General features: G+C 34.0%; 1 protein-coding gene and 1 pseudogene across 1 annotated transcript in view; both read right to left on the bottom strand.

Annotated features, from left to right (window-relative positions):
* The window catches only part of LOC126975113 (diuretic hormone class 2), a 74734-nt gene that overhangs the window by 13818 nt on the left and 41915 nt on the right, over nt 1–19001 (bottom strand). The gene's annotated exons all lie outside the window — the stretch shown is intronic.
* LOC126975145 (U6 spliceosomal RNA) lies at nt 15070–15185 on the bottom strand (annotated as a pseudogene).

A 19001-nucleotide genomic window follows, 5' to 3' on the forward strand; every position in this document is an offset into this window, starting at 1 on the left:
TGTCTCATTTCCGGGGGTAAGACTACAGATTAAAGGAAGATTATCATTTACATATTATTTTCTAGATGTGTTTTTATTATGGTTATATTTATTTTGTGACAGATTGAAGCTGCGATCAGAACTGATTTTGGTGATAATAATAAACATTCTTACACATTGTTTTCAAAGTTGTGGATTTTTTAACTATATAAAAAGAATACTTCAACTTACTCTGTGAGTGTTATAGATTATAGAGTGCGATTGGCAACCCTAGCTTAAATTATATTTTATAGATAATTGGTAGATAATTGTTAATACTTGATAATAACATGCTTAGTAGTAATTAAACGCTCAAATTTGGTGATGTATAAGGTGATTTATATCGATCAATTGGTTGATCTAATTGTATGAACTCAATTCATCGGCACCAGAATCAATCATACCTATGTATAATAGCGGCGTACTTGTAATACAGATTTCAGTAAAACTTTACATGAGCCACTACAAATTAGTTAATTTGCCTGACAGTTGTCAGGTAATGGACCAAGTACGATGTGATTAGGGACCATGTATATGGTGGAAAATGTTGCCTTACCCATTAACAAATAGATTTAATTGTAATGCAATTTTAAGTAAGAAACAGTTATTATTAGGTGTGAGGCATATATTTCGAATGGGTTCTTAACATTCACTAACTGATATTAAATTCTAAAATGAAACATTTAAACTTGAATCGCTACCTTGGCTAGAACTTAAAGAGGTTTATATAACTAACAGAATCTCTAAAATCTAAAAGAAATATGTATCGTTAAATAATACCAGACACTGGTAGAGTTTCATCCGCTGTTATTCACTCAGGAACTGCTTCAGTAAATATATAACCATTGTATATTCCTTCCGAAGTAAAGGCATTGATTTAAATGAGATCTAAAAGAAGTATTATAGCAAATATAATACTTTTAGTACTTCAATCACAAATTCTCATAAAAATGTAATGTGTATTAGATAAAATTAGTTATTATTATTCAGATGTTTTTATCATAGTTTTCATGAGCACTATCGTTTAATAATTATATCTGCTACTCGTATCAGCTGAGCGACCATGCATACCATTGACATAACCCACTTGAGCTAATAATTAGAAGCTAAATGAGGCTAGCCTAATTGAATATTAATCTGTTAGTCAGATTGATATTTTTGTCAGTACTCAGGAACAGTACATACCTGTGTATTTACAAGTACTGCCGTTTTTCATAAGAAACATTTACGAGGCAATCACCTGATGATAAGTGATAGGCCCTGCGAAGGCATCGTAATAGTCTAAGCACATGGTCGGATTTGGTACGGCCGTACCATTGGATGGTCCGATGGGCATCTCGCGCCAATTGATCCGGCGTAGTACTCGGTACGGTCCAGACGGTAATAATAATAATTTTGTGCGATGGACAATGCGAGATACAATCGAATATGGTCCACTACCGGACCGCGTCCGATCATTCAGCCGTACCAAATCCGATCATGTGTTTAGACTATACGTAGTTCATCGAACAAAATATAGTCATAATAATAATTTTCTGCTATATTTGGGCGATGCGACATAAAATGGAAAATGGTCCGCTACTGGACCGCGTCCGCGTCCATTCCCCCCATGTGTTAAGGGTATTATGATGCCGATTCGGCCGTACCAAATCCTAATCATGTGATGATAATCCATATTAGCCCAGTAGTTTTACTAATTACGGCGCCGGAACCGGAATATAATAATTCTTGGATATTACTGGTTCACGGCAGATAAAAGCGCTATTGTAAGACCCTAATTTCATCGCAACGTTACGAAATACATACTACCATAACACATACAATAGCGTTTAGTATGAACGTGTGTTCTGGTATGTGTAGAAGCTTAGTTCTCGCTCCGTCTGTCTACATAAGTTGTTAAGCTATGAACAGTGAGAACAGCATACCTATTGTGCTAAACTTTGTTTTAGTATTGGCTATAGAGCCATTTCCAATTCCTTTGAGGATATTGCGATTTTTGGCGCTGTGCTAGACATTATATTATTAAATTATTTTTTAACATTGCCATCTCTTTGTACCTAACATTTCCTGTTTTTTGCAATGGATAGATATTACTTCTAAGTATAAATTTTATTTCGATAAAATCAAGCGAGTAGGTTTTTAGTAACGATAATTTTCGTGTCCGCAATATATATTTCATAAGGCACTGAATGCCCGTGAGACATTTATGAAACCTTTAAGCGTAGGGGCATATTGAAGAGATTTAATTCAACAATCGAAATAATTATCGATTTGGGATCGGATTTCTTACTGGCTACCATAAAAAGAAGACAAAAAAAAGTGATTTCATTGCAGTGAATTTTGCTTGTTTAATATCTATTACATTACCGGTGTATTATCTTTATACACATATGCTCACACCCATCTCTCTAACTGGTATTTAAGCAATTGCATAAAATAATAAAGGAATTTATAATCGCCGTCAGACTTGTCATTAATTGGATGTTCACTATAGTTTTTAAGTTGTGTATATGTACTCTAAATAAGTTTTTGTGTACTATCTGTCGGTACACCTAATTAAATAAATAAATGAATTAACTAATACCCAAACCTCCAACATAGCATGGCGACCCTGCCAGTGCTACCTGCCTGTATATATAACAACAAATTCTTCATAATATTATATCGAACCAAAATATATTAGAGTTTAAAATTGCAGTCAAACTTGTCATTCATGAAGAACAAACAGCATTAAATTTCCACTAAATAAGTTGTCAATTGTAATTTTGAAGTACAAATTAATAACTTTATAAATTATGATTTTCATAACCATTTAATTGGAGAAGGAAGGTAGACAGTACAAGTACTATATTTACCTCTGGAATAAAACCTAGCCTTCACTTCCCTCAGGACTCTATAACTTCCACGCGAATTTATTCTTTCCATTCAATTTTATGTGACGCTTATTATATTCGGAAGTCCTTTATATTCAGTGCATAAAACTTCTATTAACTATTTGTTCTGCATTTACATACCAAAGGATAAACCTGAGTCATATTAAAATTAAACGGTTTTATGGATATAATGATGCAAATGTTATGAAAGCTTTCTTCTAAATACAGAGCTTACATTAAGTAATTACTTTTCTCTAAATAAGAATCCTTTTAGCGAACATCCAAGACTTATTTTAGAGGAAGTCAGAGATCGTGAACCGTCGGTCTGTTAAATTGCAATTTACGAGAGCCAAGTTTTACGAGGAATTAGTTGAACGTGAGATATTGCGGTAAAGTTGCCTTTCTCTGGTTATAATAACTTGTGAAATATAGTGTTGAAAGTTTTGTATGGAAATAAGTTTTGATTTTAATAACACCTGGATCAAACTTAAAGTTTTGTTGTTTGTTGCCGCTATTTGTAAAATATTATACCTAATATTAATATTACACTTTTATGAAGTATATAGGTCTGGCGCATTTCCTATTTCTGCCTTGAAGTGCCGTGTGTAAGTAGTGTTTCGGTCTGAAGGCGCCACAGTTAGTGTAATTATTGGCCAAATGAGACTTAACATCTTATGTCTCAAGATGACGATCAATTGTAGTGCCGGTAAGGAATTTTTGGGTTTTTCAAGAATCCTGAGCGGCACTGTATTGTAATGGGCAGGGCGTATCAATTACCATTAGCTGAACGGCCTGCTCGTCTCGACCCTTATTGTCATAAAATGATTTATTATAAGCTTTCAGAAAAGCCGGCAACGCTCCTGTGATTCCTCTTGTGTTGTGAGCAAGTGAATGTGAGCGGCGGCGATCACTTTACATCAGGTGACCCGTACGCCGGTAACACCGCTCAAGGAAACTCATTTCACAGCTTGGTTGTGTGTGAAAGAACGTTGCTTAAAACCCCATCCAGATAATGGGGGTGTTATCTCAAGCTGTGGCGTGTCGTGCGAAGGTGGAATTCGGCGGCAGAAGTCAGGAGAAACAGCTCTTCAGAACACTCCCCGTGATAAATGCGATAGAAGAAACACAATGAAACGACTCTACGCAACACCAAGTGATCCAGCCGTTCACAGAGCACTGGGTCCCCGACAATTCGAACTGCTCTGTGTTCCACGCGGTTAAATGGTTCGAGCTGATACTGGGGTGCGCCATACCAGAGATGGCAGCAATACTGTGTGGCCGGACCTGCGCTTTGTACAGCGCCTAGAATGTGGGCCGGCTTGAAGTATTGCCGTGCTCTATTTATGTCACCCAGCTTCTTTGAAGCCAATTTTATAACACGAGCAAATAATTTAAACTTTGTTAATATTTTGTTAAAGCAACCTTGATCTTTATTGCATACTTTTAAAACCGAAAAAACAAAATACAATAATAATTTTATTGTGTAATAAAAATGGCGAAATAAATTTCAAATTGTTTCTAACTGTGGGGAACTCCGTAAACATATTCAATGGAGCTTTAAATTTATAGCCTTAAAAGTTCTAGCTAGAATTTATGGTAGCCAGGTAAATTATGTTAAGAGATGATTGATTACTGAAGATATTTTAAGTAAAACTCTTCTGCTTAGGCCGATTATACACAGATTATTCAAATCATTTTAATCTCCAGCTCTGAAGGTACTGATGAAAATAATGTTAATATTTTCACAACACAACTGCCTTCAAATAAAACACTTTTTAAAGGATTAAAACAGGTTAAATTGTAACTGTGTTTTTACATTATATTTTGCGTAAAAGTTATATTTTTGGGTTTCTTGGCCAAATGGCAAAGAACTAAATCCTTATAGATTCGTCATGTCTGTCTGTCCGTCCGTATGTCACAGCCACTTTTTCCGAAACTATAAGAACTATACTGTTGAACTTTGGTAAGTAGATGTATTCTGTAAACCACATTAAGATTTTCACACAAAAATAGAAATGAAACAATAAATTTAGGTCATTCAAAATGATATTGAGGTTTCTTACATAATTTAAGAAAACTGAAAATTTTGCGGGACCCTTCCATGGTGGTAATATGTAGGCCCTCCCCACAGTACTTCTTAAATATTAGAGTGATAAAACAAAAAAAATATATGATGTACATTACCATGCAAAACATCTACAGAAAATTGGTTTGAACGAGATCTAGTAGGTAGTTTTTTGAAAGGTCATAAATCAAAAACAAATAGGTCACAAATATTATTATTAAACAACTTTGATATTATGTTACTTGATGCTACGAAAACCTTCATGGGCGAGCCCGACTCGCACTAAACCGACATTGCGTGACCTTTTCAGAGCACGTTTTCAGTCCCCCTGAACCACTGAACCGATTTTAATCATGAATTATTCTGTGAGATACATTTTTTTAGTTCTGCTGTGACACTATTTCATTACAAAAACACATTCACGACAAAATATTAATATGCAAAAAATATTGTGTGACCATATTTTGTTACATTTGTTTAGGTGAAGTGAAACGTACCAGTCACCATTTCGCTGGCGTCCGTACGTCTGTATGTATGTATGTGAGTGAGTGTATGGATGTATGTATACCTCTTATAACTTTTGAACGGCTGTTGGCGCCATTCGATAGGACTTGACCAAACTTTGATTTTGGATACAACTCGGACCGAAAAAACAAATTTCTAAATATGGTTTTATTTGAATAGTTTTTATTTATTTATTAGAAAAGGCTTACCAACTAGACATACAATTAATATTATGACTACTTATAATATAAAATTTCTTATATTTATATTTGTATATCTAACTTATAGTTATGCACAGCGTTGCCTTCATTTATTATTGTAAGTTAAGTAATACTACTACAATATGTGTTTACTATTACTAAAAAAAGTTTTTAAACGGCTTTCTTTACCGATCGACTGAACACTGCGTGAAAATCGGTTTATTCATACAAAAGTAATTATTGTGGTTTAAAAATTTATAAAATAGGGTTTTAAATGTGTAACACTCCCGTTAAAGAAAAAAAACTTTAACTTTTATCAGACTTTTTAGATCGAAAAGCTCAAAAACATAGAACAGCTATTGAAATGATTATTAAAATAACACAAATTATATTTTTGAGCTCGAAAAAATCGTTATATGTACAATTTGAATCGTTTAGATATGGAATTAGCGGGAAGTTACAATGGCCCTTAGGGTCAACCATTTTCCCATTTTTTTAAAGATTCATGAAATTTACGCCACTCAAACGGTTAACTCAGTGGAAGAGCGCTCGCACGGAACGCATGAGATCGCGGGTTCAAGTCCCGCATCGTTCATAAATTTTGTTTTAAATTTAATGTATGTAGTCATCAAGTTTGTAAAGTACTGCAGTGTACAAAACTTATTTGTGTGTTATTGTCGTTTATTGTTGAGATATAAATAGCGGGATCATCGGAAATTATATCAGGTATATTAATTTAAGTTTTAAAAATTAGACAAAATTTATGTAATTCCTAAATAATGAATAAAAATGATTTCACTTGTTTCCGAAACGTAAGGGATCGCATAAAGCACAAACTTCTGAATAACATTAAAATAAAAATCTCTTTTTGTTTTATATTAAGAGATATATTTAATTCTACAAATAAAATTTGTAAACAAAATTTTATAAACGACACGACTCTCAGGTTGTGGCTTCATCTACAGGATCTACTTTACAGTTGATAACCTGCTCAACCCCAGTATTTGCATATTAGGAAATTAACTTGAGATGTTGCTCTTGTAAATCAACTTCTATTTTCAAATTTTATTTTTGTATTGATCCTAGAAGTGACTACAATATAAATATATAACAAATTGTTTAGATATTTTATCTCTTAATATATTATATAAAACATAACTTCAGACCAAATGCTTGTTTTGTAATCGCAAAAACACCCACAGAATTCGAAACCATTAAGCCACCCGTCAAATACAAGGGAGATAATGTTACCAAACAAAAGGCATATTTGCTTTAGAAAACACTTAGCTTTATTTATGTCGGCCCGCCTTGTAGAGGCAAGCACAGATTTTCTTTAAATAGCTCGGCAAGATACCGTTGAGAGAACATTGTGCGGTTGTCCAACAAGACAGTTATATTGTAGTCTGACACAATGGACTTAGTGATGCTGTCAGCATATTTTTATCACGATGGGTAAATGCTCAAGGATGCTTTTAGTTGTCACAAAAATTACCTTCAAATGTATGATAAGTATATAACTTATTATCCAGAATATTATTATGTTATTGTTCATCTATCCCTCTGTTGCGTTACAATTTTGAGTATTATTGGTTTAATAGTTCTAATAACCTTCATAACTTTAATGTTAACAGACATAAACTTATAATGCCGATTAGAAGCTTAGTTGACTTTGTAGGTCTTTTGTGGGGCGATGTATATACTTTTACAACAAGATCCCAGATAATGTTCAATACAAAAACTATTACGATATTCAAAAGAGTTGTTAAAAATCGTTTGTGTAGTAAAAGATACTATAGCATATATGAATTCTTAATGATAAGTTTTAAATGCAATATTACTTTGTAAACATATGTTTTTGATGAAAAAAAAAAGTCCACTGAGTTTGTTTTGATATGGGTGGTAGTTTAATTATGTCACATCCTATTTTGAATCAAATTTTTTTTCATTTTCAAATTCACGTTTTTCTCTAACACTTTTCTATGACATATCTCAGCTTACCCATATCACATTTGATACCCAAATAAAAGGGGTTCGTTAAAAATGCCTGAGCTAATAACCGTTCGAAAACTCCTCGAGCACAGTACCCAGTTACTGATTAGAAATAAAATTGCATTCGCAATCATTCGTATGTGTACTGTTGTAGAGTCTTTGTGTGGAGCTAATATTGGATTTCAATCCAGGTCAAATCCAGGTCACAAAATGCATTGTCATATACATCAAGCATGCATCTAATGTTCGTATTACAAGCATCTCTATAAGATGTAAACGACCATCAAGTGTATTTCGTGCCTTTGATGGATGTGAAAAAGTGACGGGACCAGAAAGACGTCAGAAGTCACGAAGTCACTTTAAGAAGTGACGAGCTCTAATTTGATGGTACTTCTGACTTGTCAGAAGATGTTAATGCTCATTTGCCTAGCTATTTCAAGTAGGGCGCCCTTCCAACCAAAGTAAATTCAAATTCATATATTTTTAATTAAAAATAGGATTTGACATCACTTATTGAAAGTCAAAAACTACCACTCATTCCAAAAAGAATGCCTCAGACCAAAGAAGATCGGGCGCAACAAACTCAGCGGGCTTTTTTTCTTTAACTTATTATTTAATAGCCTGAGGGCGGTCGCTCTATTCCCAATCTGTGGTATCATTAAGAAAGTCATTTATGATATAGTAACCTTTACCACACAAACGTTTTTAAGCAATTCTTTTGAATATCGTAATACTTTTGTTTTGAAAATTTTTTGGGATCTTGTTTAGCCGAGTAGTAGGCATATATTATATTAGTTAAATTAGTTGGCATAAGTTAATGTTTGTTCCTGGTGTTAACATTATGGTTATGACAGTTTCTAGCAAATTCACTTATGTGCCTATGTACATCCAAAACATTATCAAGAATATATTGAGAAGCAACAGTCAGGATGTTCATTTCTTTAAATTTTGCTCTCAATGATTCTTAAAACGAGTTCATACTGCGTGAATAATGCCAAAATATTACTAAATCATTCCTAGTATTCGAAAACAGCAACATCTTTATCATATAAAATAAATAAGTTGTAATAACGTCGCAAAATCTATCCCGATTTATATTATGTTCTGTTAAAGGACATTTTCGAGATAAAATACGTCTACGGTTAATTATTTTTACGGGGATGATTTATTTCACGATACGCTTGTGTTATATTAAAAATACTTTCTCATCTTTACTTGTAAGTAAGTATGATAATTTATTCCTACTTTATCTTAAAGAAGGCTTATCTTAAGAAGGCCAGATGATCCTGACATCTGTGAGAACTCTGCATCATGCCGTTCAATTTAAAGTTTTTTCTATGATATTAAGGGATGAGACGAGTAGGAAGTTAAGCTTAACGTAATTGATACGTCCTGCCCATTTCAATGCAGTGCCGCTCAGGATTCTTAAAAACTCACAAATTCTGAGCGGCACTACAATTGCGCTCGTTACCTTGAGACATAAGATGTTAAGTCTCATTTGCCCAGTCCTTTCACTAGCTACAGCGCCCTTCAGACCGAAATACAATAATGCATACACATTACTGCTTCACGGCAGAAATAGGCGCTGATGTGGTACCTATAATCTAGTGGGCATCCTGTGCAAAGGAGCCTCCCACTGGTTAATATATTTGTAGTTATATTTCATTATAAAATAGATATTATTGTCATAATACCTTTATTTATATACAATTTTTGTGGTTTGATACATCTTCTCTACTAACACTACTCAATAAATCATGTTTTTTTTAATTATTTAACATTTGCATTTTCTTTATTTCTTAACTTACTTTGTGTAAGTTATGACATTTGTCGTTTCTTTCTTTATGCATTGCTTCGGATAAAATCTCACTAAAATAATTGGCAAATTTATTTTTCTTATTTTGGTAAATGGTAAAAAAAAAAACTTATTTTGATATTCAACAGTTTCATTATGACCTGATTGAATAAGTCTAATTTTCATTGTAATTGATTTATTTAAATATCGCCGATATTTTGATTTAAAGGCGAAATTTATACGTCTAGAGACTGTGACGTGACAGCTGTGAAAACCTCGAAAAAAATTGAGGGTGACAGTTAACCTCTATTTCGAGCAATGCACGCACACTTACACAAATTGACATACAAATCGCGAGTGTGAGACGTAGCTTGTCATGCACACTAAAGTGATAAACCTGGCCTGTTATCATCGGTTATCTAGCAGCAAGAGGCTCTATCTGGAAGTTTATATTGTCTATGAATTTCTTGTGTCATTATTGTACCGGTGCTATATAATTTCTCTTTGATGGAAAAGGAAATTTTGTCATTGAGAAGCATTGGCAGAAATAAGATGGAAAAATTGTCGAGGTGGAAATGAAAAAATATACCTCCGAATTTTTTCGATTCAAATTTTAAAAAGTATTCGGCACTTGTACTGAAAATAGCCACAAAATATGAAAACGAAAATAATAAGAAATAAGAAGAACGAAAAGTTTAATTTGTTTTAAACAAAAGCCTGTGACCGCGGAATTATAATGCGGTGAATCGAAAATGTAAGCGGTTTCAATTCGTTTTTTTTAATAATTACTCGATCCCTGTGAAGTCTGATTAAATTTTTCTGGAAGTGAAATTGCTTGATTGCTTTCAGTTGAATTTTGAATTCGAGTATGATTATGTAAGAATGATAATGTTTCATTTTAAAAAGCTATTTGAATTTTGCTCTCGATAATTAAAGCCCTATTATATAATATGACTAAACTTTGGAATGAGCTTCCTTACTCGATGTATCCAGGCTGGCAACGCTCCTGTGATTCCTCTGATTTTGTTTTATGATAATAAGGGACGAGACGAGCAGGACGTTAAGCTGATCGTTATTGGTTCGCCCTGCCCATTACAAGGCAGTGCCGCTCGGGATTCTTGAAAAAACCTCAATTATTCAGAGCGGCACTACAATTGCGCTCGTCACCTTGAGACATAAGTTATTTAGTCTCATGTGCCCTAATTTGACTAGCTACAGCGCCCTTCAGACCGAAACGCAATAATGCATCAATTACTGCGTCACGGCAGAAATAGGCGCCGTTATGGTACCCATAATCTAGCCGGCATCCTGTGCAAAAGGAACCTCCCACTGGTAGAAGAAAAGTGTCTTCCTCTTCCATTTAAAAATATATTTCAGTGTTATTATTGCTTTACTGGATTATATAACTGGGTTTAACTCATTTTGATCGTATTTAGCTGGTGTGTTCAACAAAATCACAGGAAGTGATGTAGTTAATATTATGATTATCTTCTCGACCAATATTTGACTCATGCAGCGCCGCTTGGTCAAATCTATCAATTATGGAACGAGTAAATTAATTAATGTTTCGTCAACATTGACTGCGGATATTGATTTATAGACTTTGCTATTGACATTTCTATAATTTAAACACATAATATGGGCGTATTGTAGTATTATGTGGTTTTATTTATAATCATCTTTATATGTTCTTTCTAAAACAAAAGTAATATACAAGTTTTCATAGTTATACTTTGAGATGTTCATTCCGAAAGACTAAGAAGAATCTCTGGCCCTTGAAGTGCGACATTTCTTGTGTATGTTTTAAAATGTAACTATCGAAGACAAAACCATGAAACTTTGTATTGAGGCACTTGATAAGAAAGTTATAAATTTTTTTTTTTGAAAACAAGGGACGATACGATCGTGACGTTCAGTTGATGGTAACTTGCCCATTACAATGCAGTGCCACTCAGTATTCTTGAAAAACCCAAATATTCTGAGCGGCACTACAAATGCGCGTCACCTTGAGACAAGATGTTAAGTCTCACTTGGCGTTCACTAGCTACGATGCCCTTCAGACCGTAACACAGAAATAGGCGCCGTTGTGGTACCCATAATCTGGCCGGCCACCTGTGCAAAGGCGCCTCCCACTTCAAGAGTTTCTTAAATTTAGACCTGTGTGGGGTGAAAAAGGGGGATGAAAGTTCTATATTTGGCTGCTTTTATAAATGTACTAACCACAGCAATTTGTAGTGAAATTATTTGCACAGTGAGTATATTAAAAATTAAAATATTGCTGCCCAAAGTAACCATTGCACGCGGCCAAAGCCGCTGGAAAAACCCAAGTACTAAATGATAACTTTAGATGTTAACTCACATTAAAAATAAAGTCCTCTAAACCAGCCAGCCTTAAGCCTTGATAGAAAAGGTCAAATAGTTAAGCAGGTTGGCTTTCACCTCACCCACCTCATATGTGACTTAGAGTTAAATATATACATACAATATGTGGATTCATTTAACAAAAATATTTTTGGCTATTTATATTAAACTTCGCTAAGTGAACATTAACCACTTGAGAGTAAAATCAATTTAGTCTACTTTCTTAATTACGCTAATTTATAAAAGCATTTGTAACTAGACATAAAATGTGTTGTTACAAAAAAGTTAAACATGTGTTGAGCACATGTTTTAAAAAGTTCTATTACAAATCTGTGTCTTTCTGTTGTTTAGCGTTCAACAATCTTGAGATATTGCTTACATTTAAACACGAGTCGAAACTTGTCTTAGGCGTGTCGAACGGATAGGTTATATTCATATGGAAGATTTACGGCCGTTTTCAATAACATATATATCCTTAGTTTAACTTACTAGAGGTAGTCAAATCTATCCTTTTAACCTTACTGACATTTCAATAACCTATTAACAGATAGCATTAGAGTATAACTATATTGGACATAACTTTGGATAGATAAGATCTTGTCATTTACGGCCGTTCCCAATATACTATCTACAGATAGAGATAAATTACTACCTTCTACTGTCAGTAATTAGCTGTCAATAATCTGAAACTGTCTCAATATACCCTAGTTACCCTATATACCATAGTCATTCTTATCGCCTTATATTGGGACGAGTGAATTGCAATTTCCATACAAACTTCTATTGCTGGTAAGCTTTACGTCGTCCCATTGACAGAAAGCGTGTACGGATAAGGTGAGTAACCGTCGATAAGTTTATTAGGATAGAAAAGTCAACGATAGTTACGATTTTTATCCCAAATAAAAGAGATTGGGAATGGCCGTAAACGGTGACAGGAATGTATCCGTAACTAGAGATACGTTATTGAAAACGGCCGCTAGATTATAATGTGCTAATGATAGATGCTTTCAAAAATTGCGTTCGGTTCCTTTAATTGTTTCTGTACACTTCAGTTTATGTTGTTCTTAACGACGTTTTAGTTAAACACAAACCCCCTTATTCATAATAGTCTGCTAACTTAAAGCATTGCTAATTCGCACTCTGTCTTCTTCTATTGACCTAAGTCAGAATGAGAAAAAATTCTCCTTAGCGGCTGTTAAAAGTTAGCGGACCATTATGAATAAGGGAGAAAGTGTAATACAAATCGCGAGTGTAAGACGTAGCTTGCCACGCAAACTAAACTAATATTCCTGGCCTGTTTTTATCGGCTGTCTAACAGCGAGGGACTCTATCCGGACGTGTAAAATATCTAAGATTGTCAATAAGATTGTAGTAATATTTCTACTTTACTATTGGTTGGTTAATGGGACAATTATTAGCTTTCAGTAATCTAAAATTGATGCTTTAATAATATTATTATATTATTTATTGTATTATTTTTACTGAATTATCCTATAATTAAACTGTATTAAAATCAGTTAGTTTTGTAGGAGCAAAACCAAGCTTAACAAAATCTTACTGATATCAAAACTACAAACAAATCCATTAAAATTCGACTTAATACTAAATGGCTAAATGATTTTGCCATCTCGTTAAGAGTTGCTATCCACGAGTTGGATGGTTGATTTGATCTTTCCGAATAAACACTGGCTTTCATTGAATGAACAACCATCCCATTGACAAACTAATTAACCAGAGAGATACATAGCTATATGAATAGAGTTCCGAATGACGTTTGAAATTTATTTCATTTCCGTTTTTAAAAATGGGGATGATAATATTCTGTATATTATTACATTGGGGTTCAGAGGCGCGGAGAATACCTACACTCGCCACGCGTGACTTTGAGCGGGATAGCTTCGTCTAGAACCAAACAATACCGACTTAAACCCTATCAATGTATTAAATTAAATCTCTATTAAGATTTTTGAGTTTTGAAGTCGGTTTTTGTAAACGTATTTTTATTTATTTAATATAATCATATTAAGTTTTGTAAATATAGATATAAGCACGTTTTATAACTTAAAAAAAACTACGTTTAAAACTAATTAACTACATAGGAGTAATAAAAATTAACTAACGGATGGGACAGACTAGCGTTCGGGGTGTTAAATGATCTCCGCCGCCCACATTCTCTTGCAACGATAGAGGAGTCACAGGAGCGTTGCCATCCTGTTGGGTATATTTGAGCGCTTTATTTGAATATACCCATGCCGTATCGTCCTGAAACCACCAAGCAACCCAGTGGGAGGCTCTTTTGTACAGGATACCGGCTAGATTAAGGGTACCACAACGGCGCTTATTTCTGCCGTGAAGCAGTAATGTATAAACATTACCGTGTTTTTGTCTGAAGGGCGCCGGGGCTAGTGAAAATAGTGGGCAAATGAGACTTAACATCTTATGTCTCAAGGTGATGAGCGTAGTTGTTGTAGAGCCGCTCAGAATTTTTGGGTTTTTCAAGAATCTTGAGCGGCACTGCATTTTACCATCAGCTGAACGTCCTGCTCTTCTCGTCCCTTATAATCATTAAAAAAAACGCAAGGAATCTCATTCCACACTTTGGTTGCACGTAATGGATCCCCAACAATTTGAGCAGCTCTTCTTCTTATACGTGCAGTTATCGGTGAATGCAAACCGGATAGTAGAGAAATGCTATATAATATAGTTAAGACTATAAGAATTTTATTTGAATATACCATGGATTCAATGATAGATAGAATGACGAGAAAGGGTAAATACGGGTATAAATTTGTACACAAGGGACGGATAAAGCTTTGTGTAATCGTTATCGGTTACTCTTGTCCTTTGTCAGAATCGGTTTACCGACCGGTATATTGATTCAATATTGAATAAGCTTTTACAAACAAAAACCGAATGCTACCTATAACATATTCAATATACTATCACTAGCTGACCCGACAGACGCTTCTGACAGATCAGTCAATAAAAAAAGTAATGTAAGTATTTGATAATAATGTAGTGCAAAGCCATCAGAAATGTGTAATCAAAGTTAATGAGTTAAAAAAGAAAAAAACACTTGTGAATGATTTTAAAACATGTAGTAATAAAATTATAAGGATTCATGTAGTATTTGTGTAAACTGCCAATTTTTTAAAGTATTAAAATGGATATAGTATGTTATCTTTACGATATAGACATACTATGCCATCTTTTCTGTAGACCTATAATAAATAAAAATAAAAAGTCTTTTTATTCTTCCATCAAAAAAATGTGGAACGCTTCACAATTTTGCGTGCCATCCTCGCGCAAGGTTGGTTATATTGGCGCATGGTTATATTCTCTGTATCATTTAAATTTTAGCATAATAAGTACTGATCTTAGGTATACCTAACTGGTGAGGAAAAGAGATGAGAGAAACGATGGACGAAATATTATTATGAACTTTGAAGGAATTTGAGAATATAACATGCGTTAAGTTTAAATGCAATGTTGCGTGTATTCGTGTTTAAGAAAAAGTTTCAAAGTTCTAGGAGAGAGGGGTGGGAGAAACCTCTTATACAAAATATTGTCGCCGAATTTCACCTTCGCACGACACGCCACAAGTTACGATATTATCCCCACCATCTGGATGTGTGGCGGTCTTCCACAGTGCGGTTTTCAAGGAGCTTTCTTCCTCGTACCACGAAGCTGTGGAATGAGCTTCCTTGTGCGGTGTTTCCGGGACGATACGACATGGGTGCCTTCAAGAAAAGCGCGTAAACCTTCCTTAAAGGCCGGCAAAGCTCTTGTGATTCCTCTGGTGTTGCAGGAGAGTGTGGGCGGCGGTGATCACTTAACACCAGGTGACCCGTACGCTCGTTTGTCCTCCTATTCCATAAAAAAAAAATAGCAATGGCCGGTTAGAGTGACGTATCCCGCATCGATCATAAATTTGATAGTAAAATTTATGATCGATGCGGGACTCAAACTCTCGCGTTCCGTGCTTGCGCTCAACCACTGAGCCAACCGTTCGAATGACGTAATATTCATAGATTTTGATATGTCTTGTTCACCTCGCAGGTTGTGGCTTCATCTACAGGATCTACTTTACAGTTGATTACAGTTTAAATTTAATTTGTGTAATTAAACCTAGAAGTGAGGGTTCTCACTTTAAAAAAATAACAAAATAACTGTAGTAATAGTAGAGCCGAGGGCAATTCTAGATGTCGCCAGTCTTCAAAATAAACAATGGAGTAAATTCGTAATACCAACATATTTTGAGTTCATAGAAACTGTAGGATCCAAGAATTGAGATATACTCGTAGACAAAGGGTAATTGATTCTTAAGGCAAGCTAAGTTTGTGAGCCCTTACGGATTGAAAGGGATCATAGCCATTTAGGCGCCTGAAACTTAATAGCTACTATTTTGACACAGATTGCTGCCCTTGTTACTATAATATATGTAAGTATACATCTCTACTCTGTGTTATAATAATAATAATATAGACATATTATTAATTCGCACCAAACAAAAAATAACAAAAAAATAATTACATTTTCATAATAAAACAAAAACAGAAGGGAAAAACAAATACATTTTACAAAAAAGCGTATAAAAACAAACTAATAAAATATTGGTATGAGTACTTTCAATGTGATTTAAGTGAAAAAATTAAAAATAATAGTAGTTGAACGAGAGATGCAAAAATTGGTACCGCTCAGCACATGCTGCAGCAGGTGTTACAGCGCTGGTCAGCGACCCATTGCGACACAGCCAAAGAATATAATTATAATAGTGCAAGTGCGAAAGTCTCACTCCGAAATATCAATTAAAGCAATAGGGATTCTTGGGGTCATACAATAAGGTGTAATTCAGATCGCACAGCGCTACTAACTTACATTTTTATTCACCTAGACTAGAAGTTGCCTCTCTTTCCACATTCATTTCCTGACATCCACGATGGATAACAAATTTGATTTCAAATCGTTCTATATACCCCCGAGAACCTTGGAAAAGATATCCATATTGGTGCAATGACATTTATAAAATTAATAACGGCTTCGATTTCACAAATCATTCCAAATACTTCTTTTGTCTTGTCTTGTCTTTTTGAAGTGAAAACTTCTATTGCGGCGTTGAGCACTTTTCTTGGGATGGGTATAAAATGTTAAACTCGCGTCAGGACACGTGGCTTGAATTCGTAAGATAGAGGTTGAAATTAGATTGGATTTATACACTTCTAAATAATTATAGTTCGGCTATTTCATTGCACCGGTAGTCGAATCATTGTGATTGCGAAGCCGAAACACCGCGAGACATCCTTTAAATATTTTTACAATATAATTATTTGTTTTTTAAGCTAATTAAATGAAGACGGTGAAAGAGTCGTTGAAATTATAGATGAAAGCTGATTTTTATGAGACAAACTTTTTAATGTAAAATAATAGTAATAGTTCTGAAGTTTTAAATTGTTATGTAAAATATATTGTCATTTTTGTGTACAAATAAATAAATAAAGCAAGCTTTATTTCATCGTCATTTACATGTGGACCCAGTCTAAATTTCGTAACGTGCTCTCTCGGGAACTGTTAAAAGCTTCAAGATAAAAAGTACTATGTCCTTTTCTATACCCCTGAGAAATAAAAAAATACAAATAAACTCACATTCACATTTATATTAGTAAGGATTTATTATTTCTCTTTTTTTACTGAAAGTAAGGGACGAGACGAGCAGGACGTTCAGCTGATGGTAATTGATACGCCCTGCCCATAACAATGCAGCGCCGCTCCAGATTAAGAACAACCCAAAAATTCTTAGTGGCACTACAATTGCGCTCGTCACCTTGAGATATAAGATGTCAAGTCGCATTTGCCCAGTAATTTCTGTTTTATAAGAGAGAATATTAAAAACTCTTTGAAAGTGGCCTAAGAAGCAATCTAGAAAATTCCAAAATCAAAACAAACCAGTATTCGTTGAACAGATAAGAAAAATATCGGAATGGAATCAATTATCATTTATCGTTATTATTGCTACATTCATTTATAGCAGTTTGAAATCCGTTATAACATTTTATCATCCATAAAAGTTATTTCTTGCTTACCTCATAATTCGATCGTCTATTTTTTATTATCCCTCGGTTTCGGCAAACTACGGAATTTGATTAAGCCACTGTTCCGGCGATATAATAGTATAAAAGTTATTAAATCTGAAATCTGATCGGGTCAAACTGATTCCTTCAAAATAGACATATTATGTACAATCAATCAAATCGATTACGGAAAAATATTCTTACATAATTTCTAAAATATCTTTTGATAAAATCCAGGCTTTCAACGTAATAAAATTAGGTTTCAATTTCACAAATGTATTTGACATTAAGAGAAAGTATTTTATACCATATTTTGATTCAATAGTAATTCTATTTATTATCTGTGTATCTTTTGATATTAAATATCTGAATAGGAAGATCATTGAGTATATTTTTGTATATATCATATACATGTGCAAACATTTATATGATGAATATGGATGTTTGTTTCAGAGTCATGGATGTTTATATGTATTTTTGTATGTTTAAGTAAGTATATCGTATTAAATATATCGTTATCCCATAGAACAGACTATGCCCAATTTGGGGCAAGATAATTTGAGTAAAATTGTGTCAATATTATTATTATTATTATAATTTTTATACACCAAACAAACGGCCACATGTGACTTTGCTTGTAATTATTTGGTTTACGCGGCAACTGACAATCGAAATTATTAAATTGAATTGAAATAAAATGAAAAATCTATACTTAAACATATAATATTAATTAAATCATTAATATTATAATAATAAATTATAGTATACAATATTTAGGGCCCTTATTAGTCCAACCTCTAAAGAAAGTTGGCCCATAAAACCCGATGTAATAGACAACTAAGGGATAAATAAATCACTCGACAATCTCATTAATAGTTCAAGCACTGATGTCACGTCCGCTGAGATCATAAACAGTCCAATTTCTATCGCTGACGTGTCCAGTGTCACGCTTCACCGAATGACTCTTATAAAAAGTGACACACACGCGTGACGCTATTTTCAAATCGACCCATTCACAAAAATCTTAACCATTCCATTTGTGAAAACTTGTGTAAATACACAGACAGATATACAGAATTACAGAATACTATTGTAAACCAATTTCTTTATGCAATATTAATGTAAAAT

This window comes from Leptidea sinapis, chromosome 34, assembly GCF_905404315.1.
Source record: "Leptidea sinapis chromosome 34, ilLepSina1.1, whole genome shotgun sequence".
Lineage (NCBI taxonomy): Eukaryota > Metazoa > Arthropoda > Insecta > Lepidoptera > Pieridae > Leptidea > Leptidea sinapis.